The following is an 18780-nucleotide window of genomic DNA, read 5'->3' as shown; positions in this document are numbered from 1 at the left end:
CTAATGATTTGTCATAATTGTTTTATTTGGTTACTAAAACTCAACCAAGCTAAATGTGGTCTGGCGGATTCTCCCTCCTTAGACTCGGCAGATTTCATCATTATCATGAACCCATTTATACTTCCCACTGCTGGGCACGGGTAACGGGGTAATATTTTAAAAGTGGACAACCCAAAATTTATAGGTACTCTGTTGTTATCCCTTTTCAGTATGCGCGAGAAGCTTCTCTATTCTTTTTTTTATTCTCCCTCTACGCCTCAAAACAAATCAAATTCAGAGTGATTTACTATCGCGTTATTAAAATTGAGAAATAGAGTAATAGAGATTACACTAAGGCAATTACTTTTTCTTTTTTTTTATGATATACGATACCACCATTTGATAAAGTGGTTGGGACGATCGTGCGTCTGGGTAGTACGCGGCGCATCTACCCGTAATAGTTCTAAATCTATTGGATATTGTTAATTTCGTTTTAAAAGTCAGGCTGATGTACAAAATAGATAGTTATTGTGCTGATTTCGCTGACCAGCCTTTAATTCAGTTCAAATCTTTATTTCGGACAAATATATATTAGTAAAAGTCACAATCAATAAATTACATTTCGAACTGTCTAAAGACAGTTCTAACACTCTTGGTAATTATATCGGTAGCGTGTTTTAGGATTTCAGCACTGGTTAAAAATATTTACGTCCGTTTTAAATTCAATTTTAAAGCTTTAAACTCAATTAAAACCAAAATTTCATTTTAAAACAGGACGTAAATATTTTAAAACAGCCGTTAACTCTTAAAACACGCTCCCCTGAAAAATTTTTGGAAATGTCGCTTACGCCGCTTTCTACAAAACACCGACGAATACTGCTAACCATTAACACAGTATTGGCCCGTCATCTCTTTGGGCCATCGCATCGTCCAAAGGAGGTCGTTGGCACTGCCTCACACTAAGATGCACGATTTTTTGCTTTGAATCGAAATTTTGGATCGTATGCTTTTTTTCTTAATCGATTCATATATCAGATCATATGCTCTTGAGTCGATCTCAGAAAAATCTTTTCAAAATTAATTTTGATAAAAAAAAATATAATTCTGATAGCCACTGTTTCGGTCTCTGTCGGTTGCGACTTTCATTTCGAATGATATTAGCCAGTGAGAAAAGACGTTTAGGCGCGACAGAAGTACCAACAATTGCCAATTACCGTAGGCTTATTGTACTTAACCTTTGTCATGTAACCTCCGTGAAATGTCCAACGATAAATCCCCCCCTTGGTTTTCCATACCTAACCATTTTAAAAGCGTGTTTGAATTGATGCTTGATAGTTGCTACTTCGCTGCAGGCTTTTATCACATTTCTTCTGACCTTAAGATCGATTTGGCACTGACCTTAGTCTGAAGAATAATCTTCAAAGTTATCTGCTCCTTGAACGACATAGTAATAAAAATATTACAAAAAAGTGATAATGCTATCTCTCACTCTTTACAATTTCCATTTATAAGCTATCATGACTGTTCTCGAGTTCAAGTCCGATAACCATAGTCTTCACTCCTTTTATCAACACTTAATTACACTCCCGGACACACAATTCGAGCCACCGTGTATTTTCATTAGCTTAAACTATTAACAATTTTGAAACTGATATACTAAACGTCATTTCCACGAGTCCTTGTTTAAAAATTTTAATTTTAGAACCGGGGAAAACCTTTTCTTCAATGGTAACAATATTTTTGTGTTCTAGCCCTTTTGCAAAGTGGTTCGAATGGTATGTTGTACGTATTAAACTCGGATGACCGGTAAATTAGCTCGCGGAGAGGCGTCTTAAACATAGGACCAAGTTTGCTGGACAATATTTCAGTGACACTTAAGACACTAAAAATACGTTAATTATAAAAACTTCACTGTACACATCTGTAACTTTGTTAGCTCAAAAATTTTTTAATATTAACATAAATAACTAAATTCGTCGTATGTTTCTTTTGTCTTTTCATGGATGACAAAAAGTACTAAGCTTTTTTTTCACGTTCTATTTTCAGTACGAGATAAATAGCCCCACTATCAGTTAACCCGTACAACCCCTTAGCGGATGAATATAAAGACGGTACACATAAACAACAGCAGGAGATGTGAACACAGACACGTTTGTTCACCGGAATTTGACCCCAATAAACGCTTAATAGACCTTGTGGCTTTTATTGCTTTTAATTATTAAACATAACACTTGCTTGTTAGTGACGTTAACACTAAATTAGTAAACTGTTAGTAATGAAAAATCTTATCTATTATATCCATCTATGCCCAAACCTTTGTCACAAATAACATTAACAAACTTCACATTGCGAGCTCTGTGGTGCGCGGTTTTATATTAATTTGATCGCACATTGTTTATATAGCTGTCAATGGAAATCCCGTTAGCTATCATCTTTGGGAAATAATAAAGGTTCCGAAAAACAAAATAAATTGCAGCGAACTAAGGCTAAATGTAATACTAATTAAGGTGCGTTAAAATGAGTTACTGAGATATAAACACGGAATATACCGACAAAATTAATCATCGAGTTCTTAGGTTTTCGCTTTTGTTACACATAGGAAATGAAACTATTGTAAGGGCCCGAAACGTTGATTTGCTTAAAAAAAAAACAAATATACTCGATTTAAATCCGGAAAAAATAATTATATTTAGCCATTATTTAGCAAACAATCAAGAGCTTGTTTAAATTACAACTCTACGAAAAAAGCACTACTTTCGAATAGTATACTAAACTTCCGAAAGAAATACTAACTCACCTATGTATGTCCTATTCTGTCACTAATCCAAGCACCAAAGTTCATAAAATGTATAAGATCGCTTATAAATCTTAGGCTCCACCTGAAAATCAGCGCTGAGGCTCTGCCTTGGCATTAAGCTGAGCTGGCTAACCTTTTCGGCTAACATTGTGTACTTTACTTTTTAATCTATTAGTTATCTTCTTTTCTTTGTTTTTTAACAGATATTGTTTAAGTTATTATGTTCTAATATTATTTGTGAATAACCTTATAAATTTATAAAAAATTCTTATAAATTTATAATAAAAACGACTCACTATTATATTAGTACCTTTTGGTAAAATATAAATTAAATTGGATGAGTAGTATTACGTCAACATGATTTTTCGGAACTTTCAGTATTCCATTCGGTTGTTTCCGTATTTTTATTTGCACAAAAGTTTTAGGCTGCTTAGTAACTAACGCAGTAATATCGAGTTCTTAGGTTTTCGCGATTGTTACACATAGGAAATGAAACTATTTTTCCGGATTTAAATCGCGTGTATTTGTTTTTTCAAACCAACCGACGTTTCGGGCTCTTTACAGGTCCCATGGTCACGGTTAACCTGTAAAGAAAATGGGACCTGTAAAGGGCCCGAAACGTCGGTTTGTTCGAAAAAACAAATATACGCGATTTCCTATAACGCAGTAATGTTCATAATTTGAATAAACTCATTTTTAATTTACTTTTTGGGAGTCATTATCACTACCCATCATCTTTTATTCAGAATTTGGACGTTCATGGTGGACTATTACCTAATTTTCTTTGTGAACTACCCAACATATTGTGATGCAAAGCAGTGACGTGGTATCACAGGGCAAATATGTTTAACTGCGTTAATTTACCTAACTGATTCGAACAATATAATCTTTTTATCTAACGTTTTTCAAGTGAACAACGAAGAATAATGATTCATACGACAACTCATGCCAAAAACAAGCCGCGAAAGGCTATTACGCAGCACTAATTGGCATATACCACGTCAGTTTTATGATCAGTCGCAGATTTGGCTTTAACCACGTCACCGGCCGCATTTATAGTTGGCAAAGCAAAAAGGGGGACAGTTAAATGTATTTTTTTTTTGTCTGTATTTACACCAATTGTCTGGTCTCACTCTAGGGAATTCCCTGTGCTATGAGTACCAGAGCAACGGAACTCTGTCCGGGGCACTAACTGGAATACCCAGACCAGAAACAATTTAAAAAAAATTAATTTCCCAAATTTGTCCTATCGGGAATCGAACCCGGGTCCTCCGCATCCAGCGCCCACAGTGCAAACCGTTGGGCCACCATTGTCGTGAAATATGTAATTTGTTTTTGATGATTAATGAGGATAATAATGTAATGCAATCTAAAATAAAAGCTACTACGATAGTAGTGGCCTCTGAGGCCAGACGAAAAAAGGCACAACTGCTGTATAAAGTACACATAGTTGTGCCATTTTTCGTTACGAGGGCATAATTATACTCCTTGTCGGACTTTATTTACTATACATATAATTCACAGCAATGTCGACTTCATAACACATCTGATAATTCTATGATTGTTAACATTCTATAGTCATTGTAACGACGACCTTGCCAGTGACATTACGTTTGTGGGCGTTTCGTGAGAACCACAGGTCTCAACTACCGCCTTTGAAGCGTGTACTTTGTTTTTTTGTTCCTTTTAGTCATTTTCTGTCATGGAGGTGTAGTTTGTATTGTTCACTTGTAATACATACGTAGTAGAGTGTTAGTATTTCTATACAATTCTTATACTATAATCAATGTCATCTCATTCAAATGTTGTTTATGGACCACAATACTAAAAGCGTGCTGACATATTTTTTATTTTTATTCTCTTACAACTTTTACGAAAATGAATTAAAAAGCGTGGCGACATATTGCCTAAACCCTCGCCTTAGAGGAGATCTGTATATAATGATGAATAAACGTGTGATGATGAAGATGAAAACACGTTAGTCAGGTCATTCTCGGACTAATGTTCGCTACCTAATTTCCGTGGCAATTTTTATTATTAAAATATTCAAGATATTATCGTGTAATTATTTAATAATATTTCACAATACAATACTCGAATATGAAATATTATTGCACTATATGAAAATCGAATACTTACATGATAAAAATTGCCACGGAAATTAGGTATAGAACACAAGTACGAGAATGACCGCGCGCGGCTCATTCGCGCTAAATTAATGGGAGATCACAACCCATAAGTATTCATTGTTAAACCAGTTGCAAGTGTAGAATTATAGGAAAAAATATGTGCATAGTAAAACTTCCGATGTGGAAGTAATTAAAATTAAACGCTATCGCCTTGTGAATTGCGATTAATATTCAATACCTTTGACTGAATAAATCAACCTTTACCTATATACGGTAGGCCATAGAATGGACCTTCCGTATTTTAGGAATTTGTGAACGTGCACATTTTTTGCTACTAAATATGTACATACATAATTGTATGTCTTTTGTATTGAAAATTTTGCGATTTAAAGTTATGAAGTGCTTATTTTGCAACGCATTTTGCCTTAGATATATTATTCAGCCTTTATAACAAAAGTTATTATAGGGTTCGATTACCGGTAGGACCAATTCGGAAAATGGAATTTAGTAAATTACTCATAACCTCACATTAGGAAAACCCTGTATCGCGGGTGGCATGGACACACACAGACAATCACAAATTACACTCAATGTCACGAGAGATAGCAATGCGTACTGACATAACAATGTTATTTAAGAACTTCTAGAATCTACACCATAGCTCCCAAATTCTTTGGCTCACCATCCACTTATGCAAGATAAAAAATATCAGCGCCCACCACCACAAAAAATAATTGAAAACATTGTATTTTTTCTGTTAACTTAACACAAAAAGTCACATGGATAAAAAAATGTGTATTTGCAGTGTAGGCTGTGTAGATAATTCAGGTTTCTTTTTCAAATGCGGTAGCACCTCCTGGACAGCATCTACGCCCCCCTAATTGCTTAACCGCCCTCTCTCGGGACTCTTCAGCGCCTACTAGGGGGCCGTAGGGTCCACTTTGGGAAACTATGATCTAGACGTACGTAGACAATAAATGATTTGATTTCATTTGAGAAATAAATGTAGGCCATACATATATAGCGTACAGGTTCATAGTACAGGGAATTAATTCCCTTGAAACCTGTTGGAGTGGATGTTTGGCACATTAAATAAAAAAATCTATTGTATTTCTAAATTAAATTTAATCAAATATCAATATTAAAATCTTTACTTTGTTACATTAGTAAGCGTATTCGTAGAACCTATTAAAAAGCAACCTTGTTTCTGAGAAACTAAGAATCCCGAAAATCCGTTTTTACTGACGGAGATCGCCTTTGCCCACCTTGTTGTACGAATGTTTATTAGAACTGAAATGTTCTGAGAATCTTTACATTCCGTGGAATTCGGCACTTTCTACACTTATTTCAATGCAAATTACGACTTGAATAATTACTCTACCTAATGCTTAATTGAATTGCTAGCTTTAAACGACCACTTTGAATCTCCTAAACAAAATGTATTCTTTTTAAATTGTGCATGCATTTCAAAGTTCGTGCTCAAAGTCCGTTGTTAGAACAGCGTGATCTCAAAGTTGCTCGAATACTCGTATATTCGTATATTTATTTATATACATGTAGGTATCAATAGCGAAGGGTTTATGTAACACGATTCTTACCCACTTTCCTAGCACATCAGACTTGATATTTAGACCGTTCTTATCGTCGTCGTAGAGACATACAAACTTTCTCGGCTCGCTAATATTTAATAAATATCAAATTTTCTCTGCCAGTTCTTATTTCATTCATATTTAGTTTCAGTGCGCGTGTTAAGGGGCGACAGGCGGTCCACCACACATCACCTCCTAAAATGTAGGCTTGCGTTAAATACCTCGCCTTAATATAGGCTAATGTCTATTCCCATAAACACGTACCTTCGGTACTATCATCTCGATTCACCATTTAGGTACGGTATACAACGTTAATTAAATTGTATTAATTGCATTTATAACGTCACTCAAAAACCAGTGCCCCTTGTCTTGTAAATTTTAAATCATTTCAGTTGTGTATCGGTAGATTGCCAGTGGCAGGATTTTGTACGTTTAGTATTCTGCTAAAAATTAAAAGTAGTGGCTTCTCGGTGGTTATACTCTGTCCAACCATTTATTTAACTTTTCACAGCTCCAATTCTAATCAATTAATGATGTCCTAATGCGTTTCCGATACGACTTTTTATATGTGAGCAGATTTCAGAAAGAAGATATTGTCTGATTGGGATCGTGATGTTGCGTTTGATTTGTATGCTCAAGAATTAATAATTAATGTTAATGAGAAGTCAAGTGATGATTCCCGCTCATATGGAGAAGAATCCAACGATGCATTATAAAAATGTGTTATAACTATTTATAATTAATTTCATTTCATTGTAATTTATTAGATAGGTACCAAAATTAACAACTTCATCTTCGTTACATAATAACTTGGCTCGATAAATATCGGAGCTAAAGAGCACATCCCTTCACACTACTCTACTAAACTACTGCTCTTCTCTCTCTACTGAAACTTAACTGCCATTGCAACTAGATTTTACCAGAATAAGAAATGTTGTCGTAATTGCAATATAATTTCAGTGGAGTCTCAATGGAATTACAATGACCAGTGATTTCAAGAAAATTAGCAGTTGGGGCCCAGTTACTAAGTAAAAATCGAGTAAGGGTCGAAAAACACCCTTCTTCACGCCAACCCATTTGTGTTGGCCGGCCTTGACTCGAATCGCGCTGAGGTAATAATTAACATCGTACGATGTTACGCTGCCGGACAAAGTACTTGACGCAAAAAATATCCGCGAATCAGTTTTTTGTCCATTGGCTGTCTATCGCCTCCGTTCTATTCAATTTACGTCAACATTGCCGTAGTATAAGACTAGTAATATGTGTTTTAATTTGTATGGTTTAATCTAGGACGTATTTTTTAATGACACCAAGTGAAAAGACGGGAAAGTCGTGCGCCTGGTTGGTTGTTGTTCGTTGGTTGGAGTACCACTCAGAGCTGTAAATGACATAGATTTCAGGGTCACTGCCAATGCGCTCTTCACAACATAGTTGACAAGTCCCATGTGTCTGTAATTTCAACAGCACCTTTACCTTTCAAAACCGGAACGTAGTAATGCTCACATTACTGCTTAGCGGTAGAAATAGAATAGAATAAGCTTTATTCCATGCAAAATAAAAGCAGTGACAATATAAAACATAGTTAAAGATACAATCGGCGGCCTTATCGCTTTCAGGCACCATTACAAATTATTCCGCTGCTATAGATGCGGGGCAGTTTGGTGCACCACGCAGCTGAACTGTATATAAATTGAACCGAACACTCTCTTAAATAGGTAAGGAAATAAGTAAGGTGGCAGTACCTACTGCCGCGGACGAACTCTTTCACAAGGAGCTCTACACGTTTTAATCAGTTTTGCTTTGGTTATTCATTATTTCAATGCCAGAGCCAGAACCAGTCCTTACCAGTACTCCGGTTTGAGGGTTTCGAATTAACCTACGTTTATTTTTTTAATTTCTAAATTAACAAAATTGGAACTTTCCGCTATTATTATAACTATACGAAGTACTTTTACATTATCTGCTAGTTTTCATTACTACATTACAACCTTTAGACAGGCTTTAGTTTGTTCAGATATTGTACCGCCGGAATTATTTTCAAGTATAAAAAGAATAACCCGTTTCAAGCGTGATTGACTGAGTTAATACAAACTATTCATCTAACCTTTGTACTTACTTTCCTTTCTTTACTTTCCATTTGCATTATAATGTGATGTTTTTATTTGCAAGTGATATGTTTTGTCCTTTGACTCCAATTATATCTACATGTTTATTACTCACTCGCTCATTTATTAATAATGCACATTGAACTTTGAAGTTACTGCTATGATTAGCAATTATGTTTTTGTGTTCAATACGCGTTAGCATGTAAACGCCGCAGGCTAATTATGAATAAAATTCGTATAATTGTAATCTCGCGTCTAGCGTTTGTCATTTGAACCGGCCATAATTTAAGCGAGTGATGTTTTATGCTGTTGTTGTGTAACCGTAATGTGGTTTAAGAAGTAATCTGTAGTACCTGTTTCTATTTGTTATATTAAATTCCCCATAAATACGTGTCCTAAGAACTTCCCCGTAAGTCTCCTTTTAAAAAGTTATTTATAACCTCCTGACCTCTCAAGTTAGATTGACTTCCTTGCAACGACACGAAATTGTCGTGTTTTATCAATAACCTGCTGAGTCATTTGGACACAGTTCAAGTTCCATGTTTGGCTTGCCATTCCTTATGTCGCCTAACGTAAGCTTCGAACAACGGAAACTATTGAAAACCAAACAATATTTAAGTTTGTACATAATTACTTACGTATATGTCCACTAAGAAAATACACCGATGTCTTCATTCGATGTAAAACATCGAAACCTTGCATCGATGTTTTTCGATATGCAGCTTAAAAACATATATGTTTTTTTAGCATCGAATACTTCTTTATTTTTCTTAGCTAAACAGTGAACGCAGAGTTAGGGCGCGTTCCCACTATGTCGTCACATTTTATTATCGTTGGGCGACTATCGTGTCTAGCCTGTTCCCATATCACGACTATCTGTCGTGGACGATTTTTTATCGTTGAACGACTGTCGTGACTAGCTGTTCCCATTAAATCGTGACAACAATAGGAGCTGCGACAATCTGTCGTCACGTTTTTATCGTCCGACGACTGTCGTTCTAGCTATTCCCACTGTGACGACAGTTTGTCGTTGTAACGATAAAAAATGGCGAACGACAGTTAATCGTGTCGTGCTATATGTGAACAACTTCATTTAAATATACAAGCCACGACACTGTAAACTGCACGACAATCTGTCGTCACGACGTAGTGGGAACGTGCCCTAACACTTATATCAATAGCGTGGTGCTGTCGCTATAGTGACGTGTTTAATTTTATAATACTTTTATGTTCGTTTCGCAGTACTGGTCAAGAGAAGCCAGGAACTTGAAAAAAATAGTATTGCATTGATAAGACATACATTTTTAGGTGAAAAAAATAAGGTAAACTAAAGGTCTAAAATAGACAAATAAGTTCGATACATTTTCAATTATTTATTCACATAAGAATAAAATAAGCTAGGATTATAAATACAACTAAAACAAACACTAAATGATTTAACAATATCAAATAGAAATACAGAGGCACGCCAAAGTTAGTGTTCTCTATGATTCGATGTTTTTATTCAAAAATATCGATGCATCGAATAGAATTTCTTCTTGTCAAAACATCGAATCAATCCGATAATTAAATCGTACATATAGATATGATCTGATAATAAAGATCAAATGAATTCGATACGTCGATGTTCAACGAATATCCTAACTTACGTACTCACACTTCGATCGATATCTTTTATTTGGTTTTGATAATAATAACAATGCTGGAGAATACCGTCTCTCCCATTTAAAAAATCACAATTAATCTTTTTGGCCAAGGGAGAGGCGAGAGTATAAAATAAACGATAATAATTGAGACGACAATCATCAATCAATTCTGATGACGTTAGGGATAATTATTATTTCAACACAAAGGAGCAGATTTTACATTAAATAAAGTCAGTGAAATTAAAATTGGAGACCATATGGCAACTAGCCCTGTATTACAGTTCACCAGCGCTTTACCCTCTTAAACTAATCTTAAATTAAAAAATATATGTTGCTTTGTGAAATTATCGGGACCCATAATCTTGTTTTTTGTGCGATTCAAATATTCGACAGTGTCACGTCCGTCAAACTTCAGGTTATGCGACATTATGTAATTTTACAATTTGTGCAGATATGTTATTATTTTATAACCTGCCTCTTTAGGAAAACCTCATTCAATCTACTTAGTCTACTCACTCTAACTTCGTCATATTCACTTTTCCTTCATCTGAGTATCGGATCACAAGAGCAAAGTCTGTTTTGGTACAGAGACGGCGCAATTGTCGTTTAAGCTCAAATTACCTATCCGTTTATTAATTTTGTTTGTTTGTCATTTTCGCTTTGCTGCTACAAACAGCGATGATTGTACTGGAGAAAATTTCTCGATGTTGACAAAATTCTGAGACGCAGAAAATGTAACAGCCATCCTATTTTGCAACTTCTTTATATGCTTTAAGAGGTTTAAAAATATTAGCAGAAGTGGTGTCTGTGTGGGAGCAAAGTCCTTGTTTTGGTTCTCGGCAGGCAGTTGTCGTTAACGCTGAAATTGTCTGTTTATAAGTCTTTGTTTAATCAGATTGCTGTCCGTCCGTTTAGAATTGCATTCAGATCAAAGGATCTGAATCCATGAAATAACTTCACAAGATTACGATATCGTTTTTGTTATTTAATTACTGGTAATAATAAATAAGTCATGAAATCATTACTCGAGAGTTGGAGTTTAATCTGTTCACGTTTTATAACTGGTTTCTTTTAGATGAGCTACAAAAGTAAATATAAAAATCTTGTTTATTTTTTATTTTAAATTTCATTTGTATCTAGTAACTTTTTTATCACGTTTTACGTATTCAAAGTTCAAGTTTACGCTTCAAGGTTTAAATAAGATGTTATTAGCATATTGTATTATATGAATTTACGTAATTGTGTTGTTTTTTAACATTGTATAATTGTAATAAGTCACGAAAGTGAGCTCATAAATTACGAAATTTTACGATACATATCAATTTAACGCTACAGAGTTTATACAGGTATTACACTTGTCAGCACGCTTTAGCTACATACAATCTTATCAAAATTGTATAAAATCTGTAGTAAGCTTTATTTTATAATTTGTTTATAATATATTAAATGTGTGTTGAAATCAGTTATGTTTAGTTTTATTTTTTGTTGGTAATATTATTCAAAAATTTGCCTTGTATATATAATTATATTTTATTTTTTTAATTCTATTTTGGATGGAATGTAATAAGTAGTAAACTCGTATTATTTATCTCGTCGTAGATTTTCGTCCTTAGTTATTTTTGGTTTAAATTCTCCATTCGCTTCTTTTATCTAGTAAATTGTTTTCATAATCAAAATTCTAAATCTCCGTTCTTCAATTCCGCTCATATTCCCATTTCTCCAGGGCGTTTAGAAACTTGTTGCGATCAATTCAACCTTGATCCCGTTGTTATCCACGAGACTTCCGGCTGTCAGACCGAAGTCCGAGTTGGCATCTGTAGAGCAATTGCCGTCGTGACGTCACCCATTGAACGGGTGCAATTGTTACATGGACTTTGGAACAGATTACCGTCGTTTTGTTGTTGTTAGTGATTGTGCACACTAAAGATGACGAGATTCTTCAATGCGGTATCAATAAAATTATCTTTTTTCAAATAGCCTGTTTGGGGATTATAGATTAACTTTATTCATGATAAATTGATAACATAAGACTACGTATTTTCGGTTTGTCATTTAGGACACGCTTGATATGACAAGTAACGGGACGAACAAATCGTATGCCTGGTGTAAGCGCAACACGCTTGCCATGACAATTGGTTACAGTGCCATTCAGAGCTTTAAATCACAAAGATCTGAGCGCATTGCCACTACGCCCGTTTTCCTAAGGCATTAGTCGACAAGTCCCATATGCAAGTAATTTCACCAACACTCTTGTTTATAAACAAGATTTAATATCGTACCACAAAGATTATTACGCATAAAAACGCAACACGCTCATAGCCCCGCCCTAGGGAAACCCTGTGTCGCGGGTGCCTTGGACACACACATAGATAACCAAAAATTACACCCAAACTCACGAGAGAAATAAATGTAGGCCACATACATATTTCTCCCGGGCTAGGAATCGAACCCAGGACCTCTGCGTGGCAATGCAGCATGGAAATCGTTCGGCCACAGAGGCAGTTATTTACAGCTTAAATATTGTAGACCGTGAAAAGGCAAACAATGCTGGTTTTCTGCCAGTACCATATGGTGAACGATCGCAACCTAGTAAGCCATACCACCAAAAGTGCATCACACACAAATACATATAGTAACTCTAAAATTATATACGCATCAAGTATGTTAAATACGTTTGAGTGTAGTTAGTACCAATGTAAATACTGTACTCAATTACTGCAGAACAGAATTGGAAGCGAATTTTTGTGACCAGAGCGTAATGAACGTTATGGTAATTGAGTTACGTACAAACTAGATGCGAGCTAACAGAAAAGGTCGCGCAGTCTCGGAAATTTTTGCAGGTACCGTATCGTAAAATTTCACTTCCATTCCGTTCCGCCGTAATGTAAATTGTAACAATTGTAGGTGGTAACAAGTTTATGGACATCGTTTGTGCCCATTAACAACATAAGTAATATCATAATAAAAACTAAACAATAAACATAACAGTGTGTCACATGCATTAAAACAGCTCCGATCACATGCGTGATTTATTCACATTCACTACTAGAGTCGCGTGCGCAGCGTGAGGCCAGTTGCGATGACGTCGCGTACCATTATACCATTTCCTCATCGATTACCTGCTATATTCAAAGATAGAACTACAATCACAGATCTTTTCGCAAGTAATAGTGTCTACTAAAGTATAGGTACAGTCTACTCTGCAGCATTACTTAGATTAAAATGCAGCTTATCACGATCGGAAAGATCTAAGAGTGTAAAACCCCCTGCGTGCTGTTGACTGCTTTTATAGCGGGTTGTTGGGGTGTAAAAAATTCCAATTATTGCATATCAGTTGAGATTTTTTGTAAAGTAACTCCACTAGTTTTGTTAAGATTTTGAATACAAAGATGATGAATGCAAATACAAGGGTTATTCAAAAATCTCTCACTAGATGTCACTAACGGCGACGAACACCGAAAACCAGTACAAAGCTCTATAATAAAAACACGTAGGAGAATTTCGACGGCTCGGTAACTCAGTTAGTAAGAACAATGGTACGGTGCAGCATGGACGTGGGTTCAAGTCCCACCGGGTCGATGAATTTTGTTTCTTTATATTCGATCGTTGTCATAAACGCAATAAGATAATATGCTGCCGCATGGATTTATTGCTTACATTTGAAAAACAAGTAAATTTGTGGTACCTGAACTAAACTAGAGTACTCTGTGATATAGATCACTAGACCTTTATCGCCATTATAGTCTCAATTTAACTATAATTGAAAGTAAAGTGAACATCACCTTTGAGGTGTCTCTGACGCTTTAATTGGACTTTGTTTACAATAATATATTTCAAATTTTTATTGAATGTCAGAATGTTTCACCATCATGATGATATTTAATTATTTTACTACTTTGTTATAAATATTAATACGATGCGCAACGCCTAAAAAGTCGTTGAAAACCAAATAAACAGATCCGACAACAAGCATATACAAAAATTCGTAAGGTTCACTGATTCATTCCGTGGCTTAGTTGGCGTAGCGTCTGCCTCGGTTTGCTAGGAGACGTCGGTTCGATAGTGGCCGAACGGTTACAATGCTCCCGGGTTGGATTCCCGGGCCAGAAGAAATGTTTGTATGACCTACATTTATTTCTCTCATGACTTTGGGTGTAATTTGTGGTGTTCTATGTCTATGGCACCCGCGAGACAGGGTTTTCCTAGTGCGGGGCTATGAGTGCGTGCGTTAAAAAAATTATAATAATATATTTAATTCGTGTATTTCGCTCAATTGCACAGAAAACAATGCTTCATTACATAACATGCTGATTTACTTTGAAAAAGTAAAGAACTGTAATAAACACAAATTTAAGGAACGAACTATTCGATGACAATCGTGAGTAGAGTTAACATTTGTTGAAAAAGGAAATGGATATAGGCATTTAGCAATTTAGAGTTAGTAACGGTAATAGCTTTTTATGACCTTTAACCTAAAAGGAATCGTCCATAACTGTAAGACGTTTGAAATTTATTAATACGCCGACGCATATTCACCAATTCAATCGTTATGATTTAGGTGCGTCCGTCAAGGTTAATGCATTTATACTGAAAATTCAATAGCCGTTTATGGGATCAAGAACACGTAAGTTTGTCACTTAAAATTGAAATTGAACTCTACAGCGATTACGATAAGGCAGTTTATAGAAATAATAAAATTCGTATGCGTATTCAAAAGGTACAATGTAGCTGCTTTTCAAGAAAAGATACACAAACCGAAATAATTAATTTTTAAAATTTATTACACAATTTAATTCAAAATATGCTAAATATTCTTATATTAATACGAAAATTTAGCACATACAGAACTTTCCATTGGTTAAAATTGTTATAACATTAACACACGGCTTTACACACCAGATACACCACAATTATCTACCCTCTTTTTTTTCAAACCGATTAATTGTTTTTGAGATAGGCCGGCCAGTACTCTAGAAAGCCATCGATATGTATCATTATTTTTTAAATGCACCCAAACAACGATAAGAACATCCTTTTAAGAACGTAAAGTGTCTGGCATCACTTTTCTTGTAAACAAACACTGTGAGAATGAACTTTGCGCCTTCACTAGCGAATTGCACTACTGCACTGTCCTTACGGTACGAAATATCATTCCTAATATTTTTCGTTTATTTTTTCATTGATTTATAAATACTTGGGAGATAATCAACAATCTCACCTGATATTAAACAACTATGTGAATATTAATATCATATAGGTACGGTTTGTTTCTTTTTTTAACTGGTTTGCAATTCCTACTATGTGCATCATAATCGGTAGAAAGAAAAGCACAAGAAATAAATTGAAAATTTTCTAGGATTTTCTGAAAAAGAAAGTAGTTCAAATATATTTTTGTTACTTATATTAAATATGGATAGACATATTTTTATACAGAATTTTCATTGTGTTTCAATTGGTCGTTTATTAAAAAAAAAAATTAATTATGCCTTTTTGCGTTCCGAAGGCAGTTTTAATTTGATGCAAGAGATAATTTAGAGAAATAAAATCGATAACGATTGAAACGGTCAAGATACAGTCAAGAGCACGTCAAGCTTGACACTTTGTACTTTGGACCATGACTTGGATTTAAGTCTTAAGTGTCAAGCTTGACGTGCTCTTAACCCTTTACGTGCCCCCGGTGGAAATCGAACTCCGTAAATGCCACGTCGCTAATAATCGATCAAAATAATTTATTGCTCTCATGTGTAAACGAGATGTTATGTAGTAGATTACGACAGCAAAAGACCCTGTAAGGGTAACACGACGACCTTCTAATTGCTAGTTCCAAGTACACATTAATAGGACTGTTATAGGGGAAAAATGAATACTAAACACCCAGTTACACGAGGCGAAAATTATCGCGCGGCTGCCGTGCGGCAACCGCCGAGTTAACGCGCCTTGATGTACATTAATGGCGAATCTGAATTCTATTCATTACGCAACAACATTTAAATTCCTCTGAATAATACAACCGCGCGGACGACGCCCGGCTGCCGCGCGGGCCGCCGCGTAGATCAAATTCAAGCCAGACTCGCCCGCGTGGCCGGGACGCTCATTTAAATTAAAACGTAAAAGCTAAATTTTAATGTTGAGCGCATTTTGCCATGACAGTTAGACGCATGCGGTCGCAAAAAATTATACAAACAATACGGTGTTCGCGGCGATTAGGTACTTAGGGACATACTAATTTCAAGATCTATAAATTAATTCTGTTATCCACAGAGTTCGTACTATTCATATTAATTTATTAATTGTATCATAATGTACACAGTTACAGATTGATTGGTGTGTGGTTGCGGATTGTTGGGCTTGTAATTCCATTAATGGGAATTAATAGGATCAATATTAATCAGCTAAACAAATATATAACAGCAAACTGCCGAGACCTTTATATCAACACAGTTTTAATATAATAAATATTAATAGTCTGTCGTCACATTGTTCCCTGTCGTAAGAAATACCTCAATTTGAAAAAACAATTCAAACAAGAAATACGCAATTGTGATTCGAAAAATTCATTTCAATATCGGAATAACGTCGCGCTATAAAAAATAACGTTGATAAATTAATAAATTTTGGAACTATACTTCAGAATAGGGTAGTTTGCATTAATTTAAGACATAGCTGTTTGATAACTAATACCATTTTTTTAATAATATCAATTAACGGGACGAACGAATTACACGCCTGTCCATAACAGTTGCAGTTCCATTCGGATCTTACTTCTAATTCGGATATTACTGCTAGGCGGCAGAAATAGGTAAGTTGGCAGTATTACCCTGGCTGAGAAGAGTCAAGACTCTTTCACAAAAAGCTCTACTGCTACTACCATCTCAGTAAACGGTTACCATGGGACCTGTAAAAAGCCTGTAACGTTGATTTATTTGAAATGTGTATTAATCGCGAAATCCTAAGACATCTGTATTAAACATTAAGTTTATTATTATTATCATCATGTTTTCTATGTATGTATTGTGTGGAAGAATTAAGTCTATATTTACATAACGATAGAGTGGCAACCATGATAGCGAGTGAACTTTTGCCTTTTTACTGTCGTAAATCAGTCGGCTAGACGTTTTCACGAAGTGTGAAATATCACACCCGGAACGTCGCTTCCTCCTGCAGTTATGATTGGACTTCGGTCTATGCTTAGAATTTCATTTAACGTGCTAGACTTTTACACCAATTTGCAGAGCTGTAACAATTGACAGTCAGATTGAATACAGATATAACCTTTTTTTTTTAACTGCCTCGTTGGCCGAACGGTTACCATGCTGGACTGCCATGCAGAGGTCCCAGGTTCGACCCCCGGGCCGGGAGAAATAATTGTATGGCCTACATTTATTTCTCTCGTGAGTTTGGGTGTAATTTGTGGTTGTCTATGTGTGTGTCCATGGCACCCGCGACGCGTTTCCCTAATGCGGGGCTATGTTCAGTCTGTGGTTTTTTTTTTTTCAAATTTCCGTGACAATCTATTACTAAATTTGAATGCACATTGAACTGGCTTGAGACAAAAATATAATTTGCGGGATAACTACATCAAATATCTGCTATCAGACTAGGGATTTCCTTGTAGTGCTAGAGTTGCGAAATTAATATTACCTCAGAAGACGCAAGTTCTATTTAGAAAGTTCGTTGCCTAAATTGGTCCTACCGTAATCGTACACCCTCAGTTTGGTACCTCATCTAGAAAATTCTTTTCGTAACCGAAAATCCAACCTTAGAACCCCTCATCAAGCGCTCGTAGCCCTTACCACTAGACCATCGAGGTTGTCAAATTTGGCATCTACACAAATAGACGTTTTAACACACCAAACATTTGCCACAGCTTTCTAATTTCTGCTACTTTGTCACGTACAGTATTCCTGTAAAACGTTTCTATGGCAATTACATACATTTTTTTTTTTTGAACCAGCGTGAATAGGTTGTCCTCGGCGTACATATTTCAACTATACTAAGGATGTCCTCAAAAAAGGTCTTGAAGGTATGAAGCTTCATTCGCATCATGCGTCTCTTAGGGTCGTATTCCAGAACTCTACTCAATGCTCAAGTCAGGATTGCACTGGAAACACAAGCATTGGAAATACGACTCTAATGGCAGGGACTTGAGTATGATTTCGAGTGCTTTAAACCATACTCAAATCCTGACTTGAGCATTGAGTAGAGTTCTAGAATACGACCCTTAATTTCATCGAGTATTACTTATTTGACCTACCACTGAGCCTCAGTGGTCATGAAATATTTATTTCGCTTTTATAACCGAACAATCAACAATATTAAATTGTAACATTTATCTATTTTGAGCATTAACTTACTCTCTGGTAATAACTGGGTAATAACCCAGTTCACAATATTTACACGTGTGTAAATCACGTGAACGTCATCTGTAGTTCAATTATTAAATTGCGGTCACCCTGATTTCAGATACTAGAAATAAACCGCTTAAAAACAAATTATTATTATAATCAAAGTGATTCGTTAAAAGTTTATTTTGTT

General features: G+C 35.5%; 1 protein-coding gene across 3 annotated transcripts in view; it reads left to right on the top strand.

Moving 5' to 3' along the window:
• LOC113226110 (long-chain-fatty-acid--CoA ligase 4) overlaps window positions 1-18780 on the top strand; it is an 85426-nt gene that overhangs the window by 23220 nt on the left and 43426 nt on the right. The window contains exon 1 of one of the 3 annotated variants that reach the window (XM_026458638.1): window positions 10861-10866. The exons of the other annotated variants lie outside the window; for them this stretch is intronic. The gene's annotated coding sequence lies outside the window, so the exon portion shown is untranslated. Of the gene's footprint in view, window positions 1-10860; window positions 10867-18780 lie in introns of those variants that run through there. 3 annotated transcript variants of the gene reach the window in all.

Source organism: Hyposmocoma kahamanoa, unplaced genomic scaffold, assembly GCF_003589595.1.
Source record: "Hyposmocoma kahamanoa isolate Upper Pololo Valley unplaced genomic scaffold, ASM358959v1 182, whole genome shotgun sequence".
In the NCBI taxonomy this organism is placed as follows: Eukaryota; Metazoa; Arthropoda; class Insecta; order Lepidoptera; family Cosmopterigidae; genus Hyposmocoma; species Hyposmocoma kahamanoa.
Note: the sequence above shows the minus strand (reverse complement) of the source record. Positions and strands in the feature narration are given on the sequence as shown.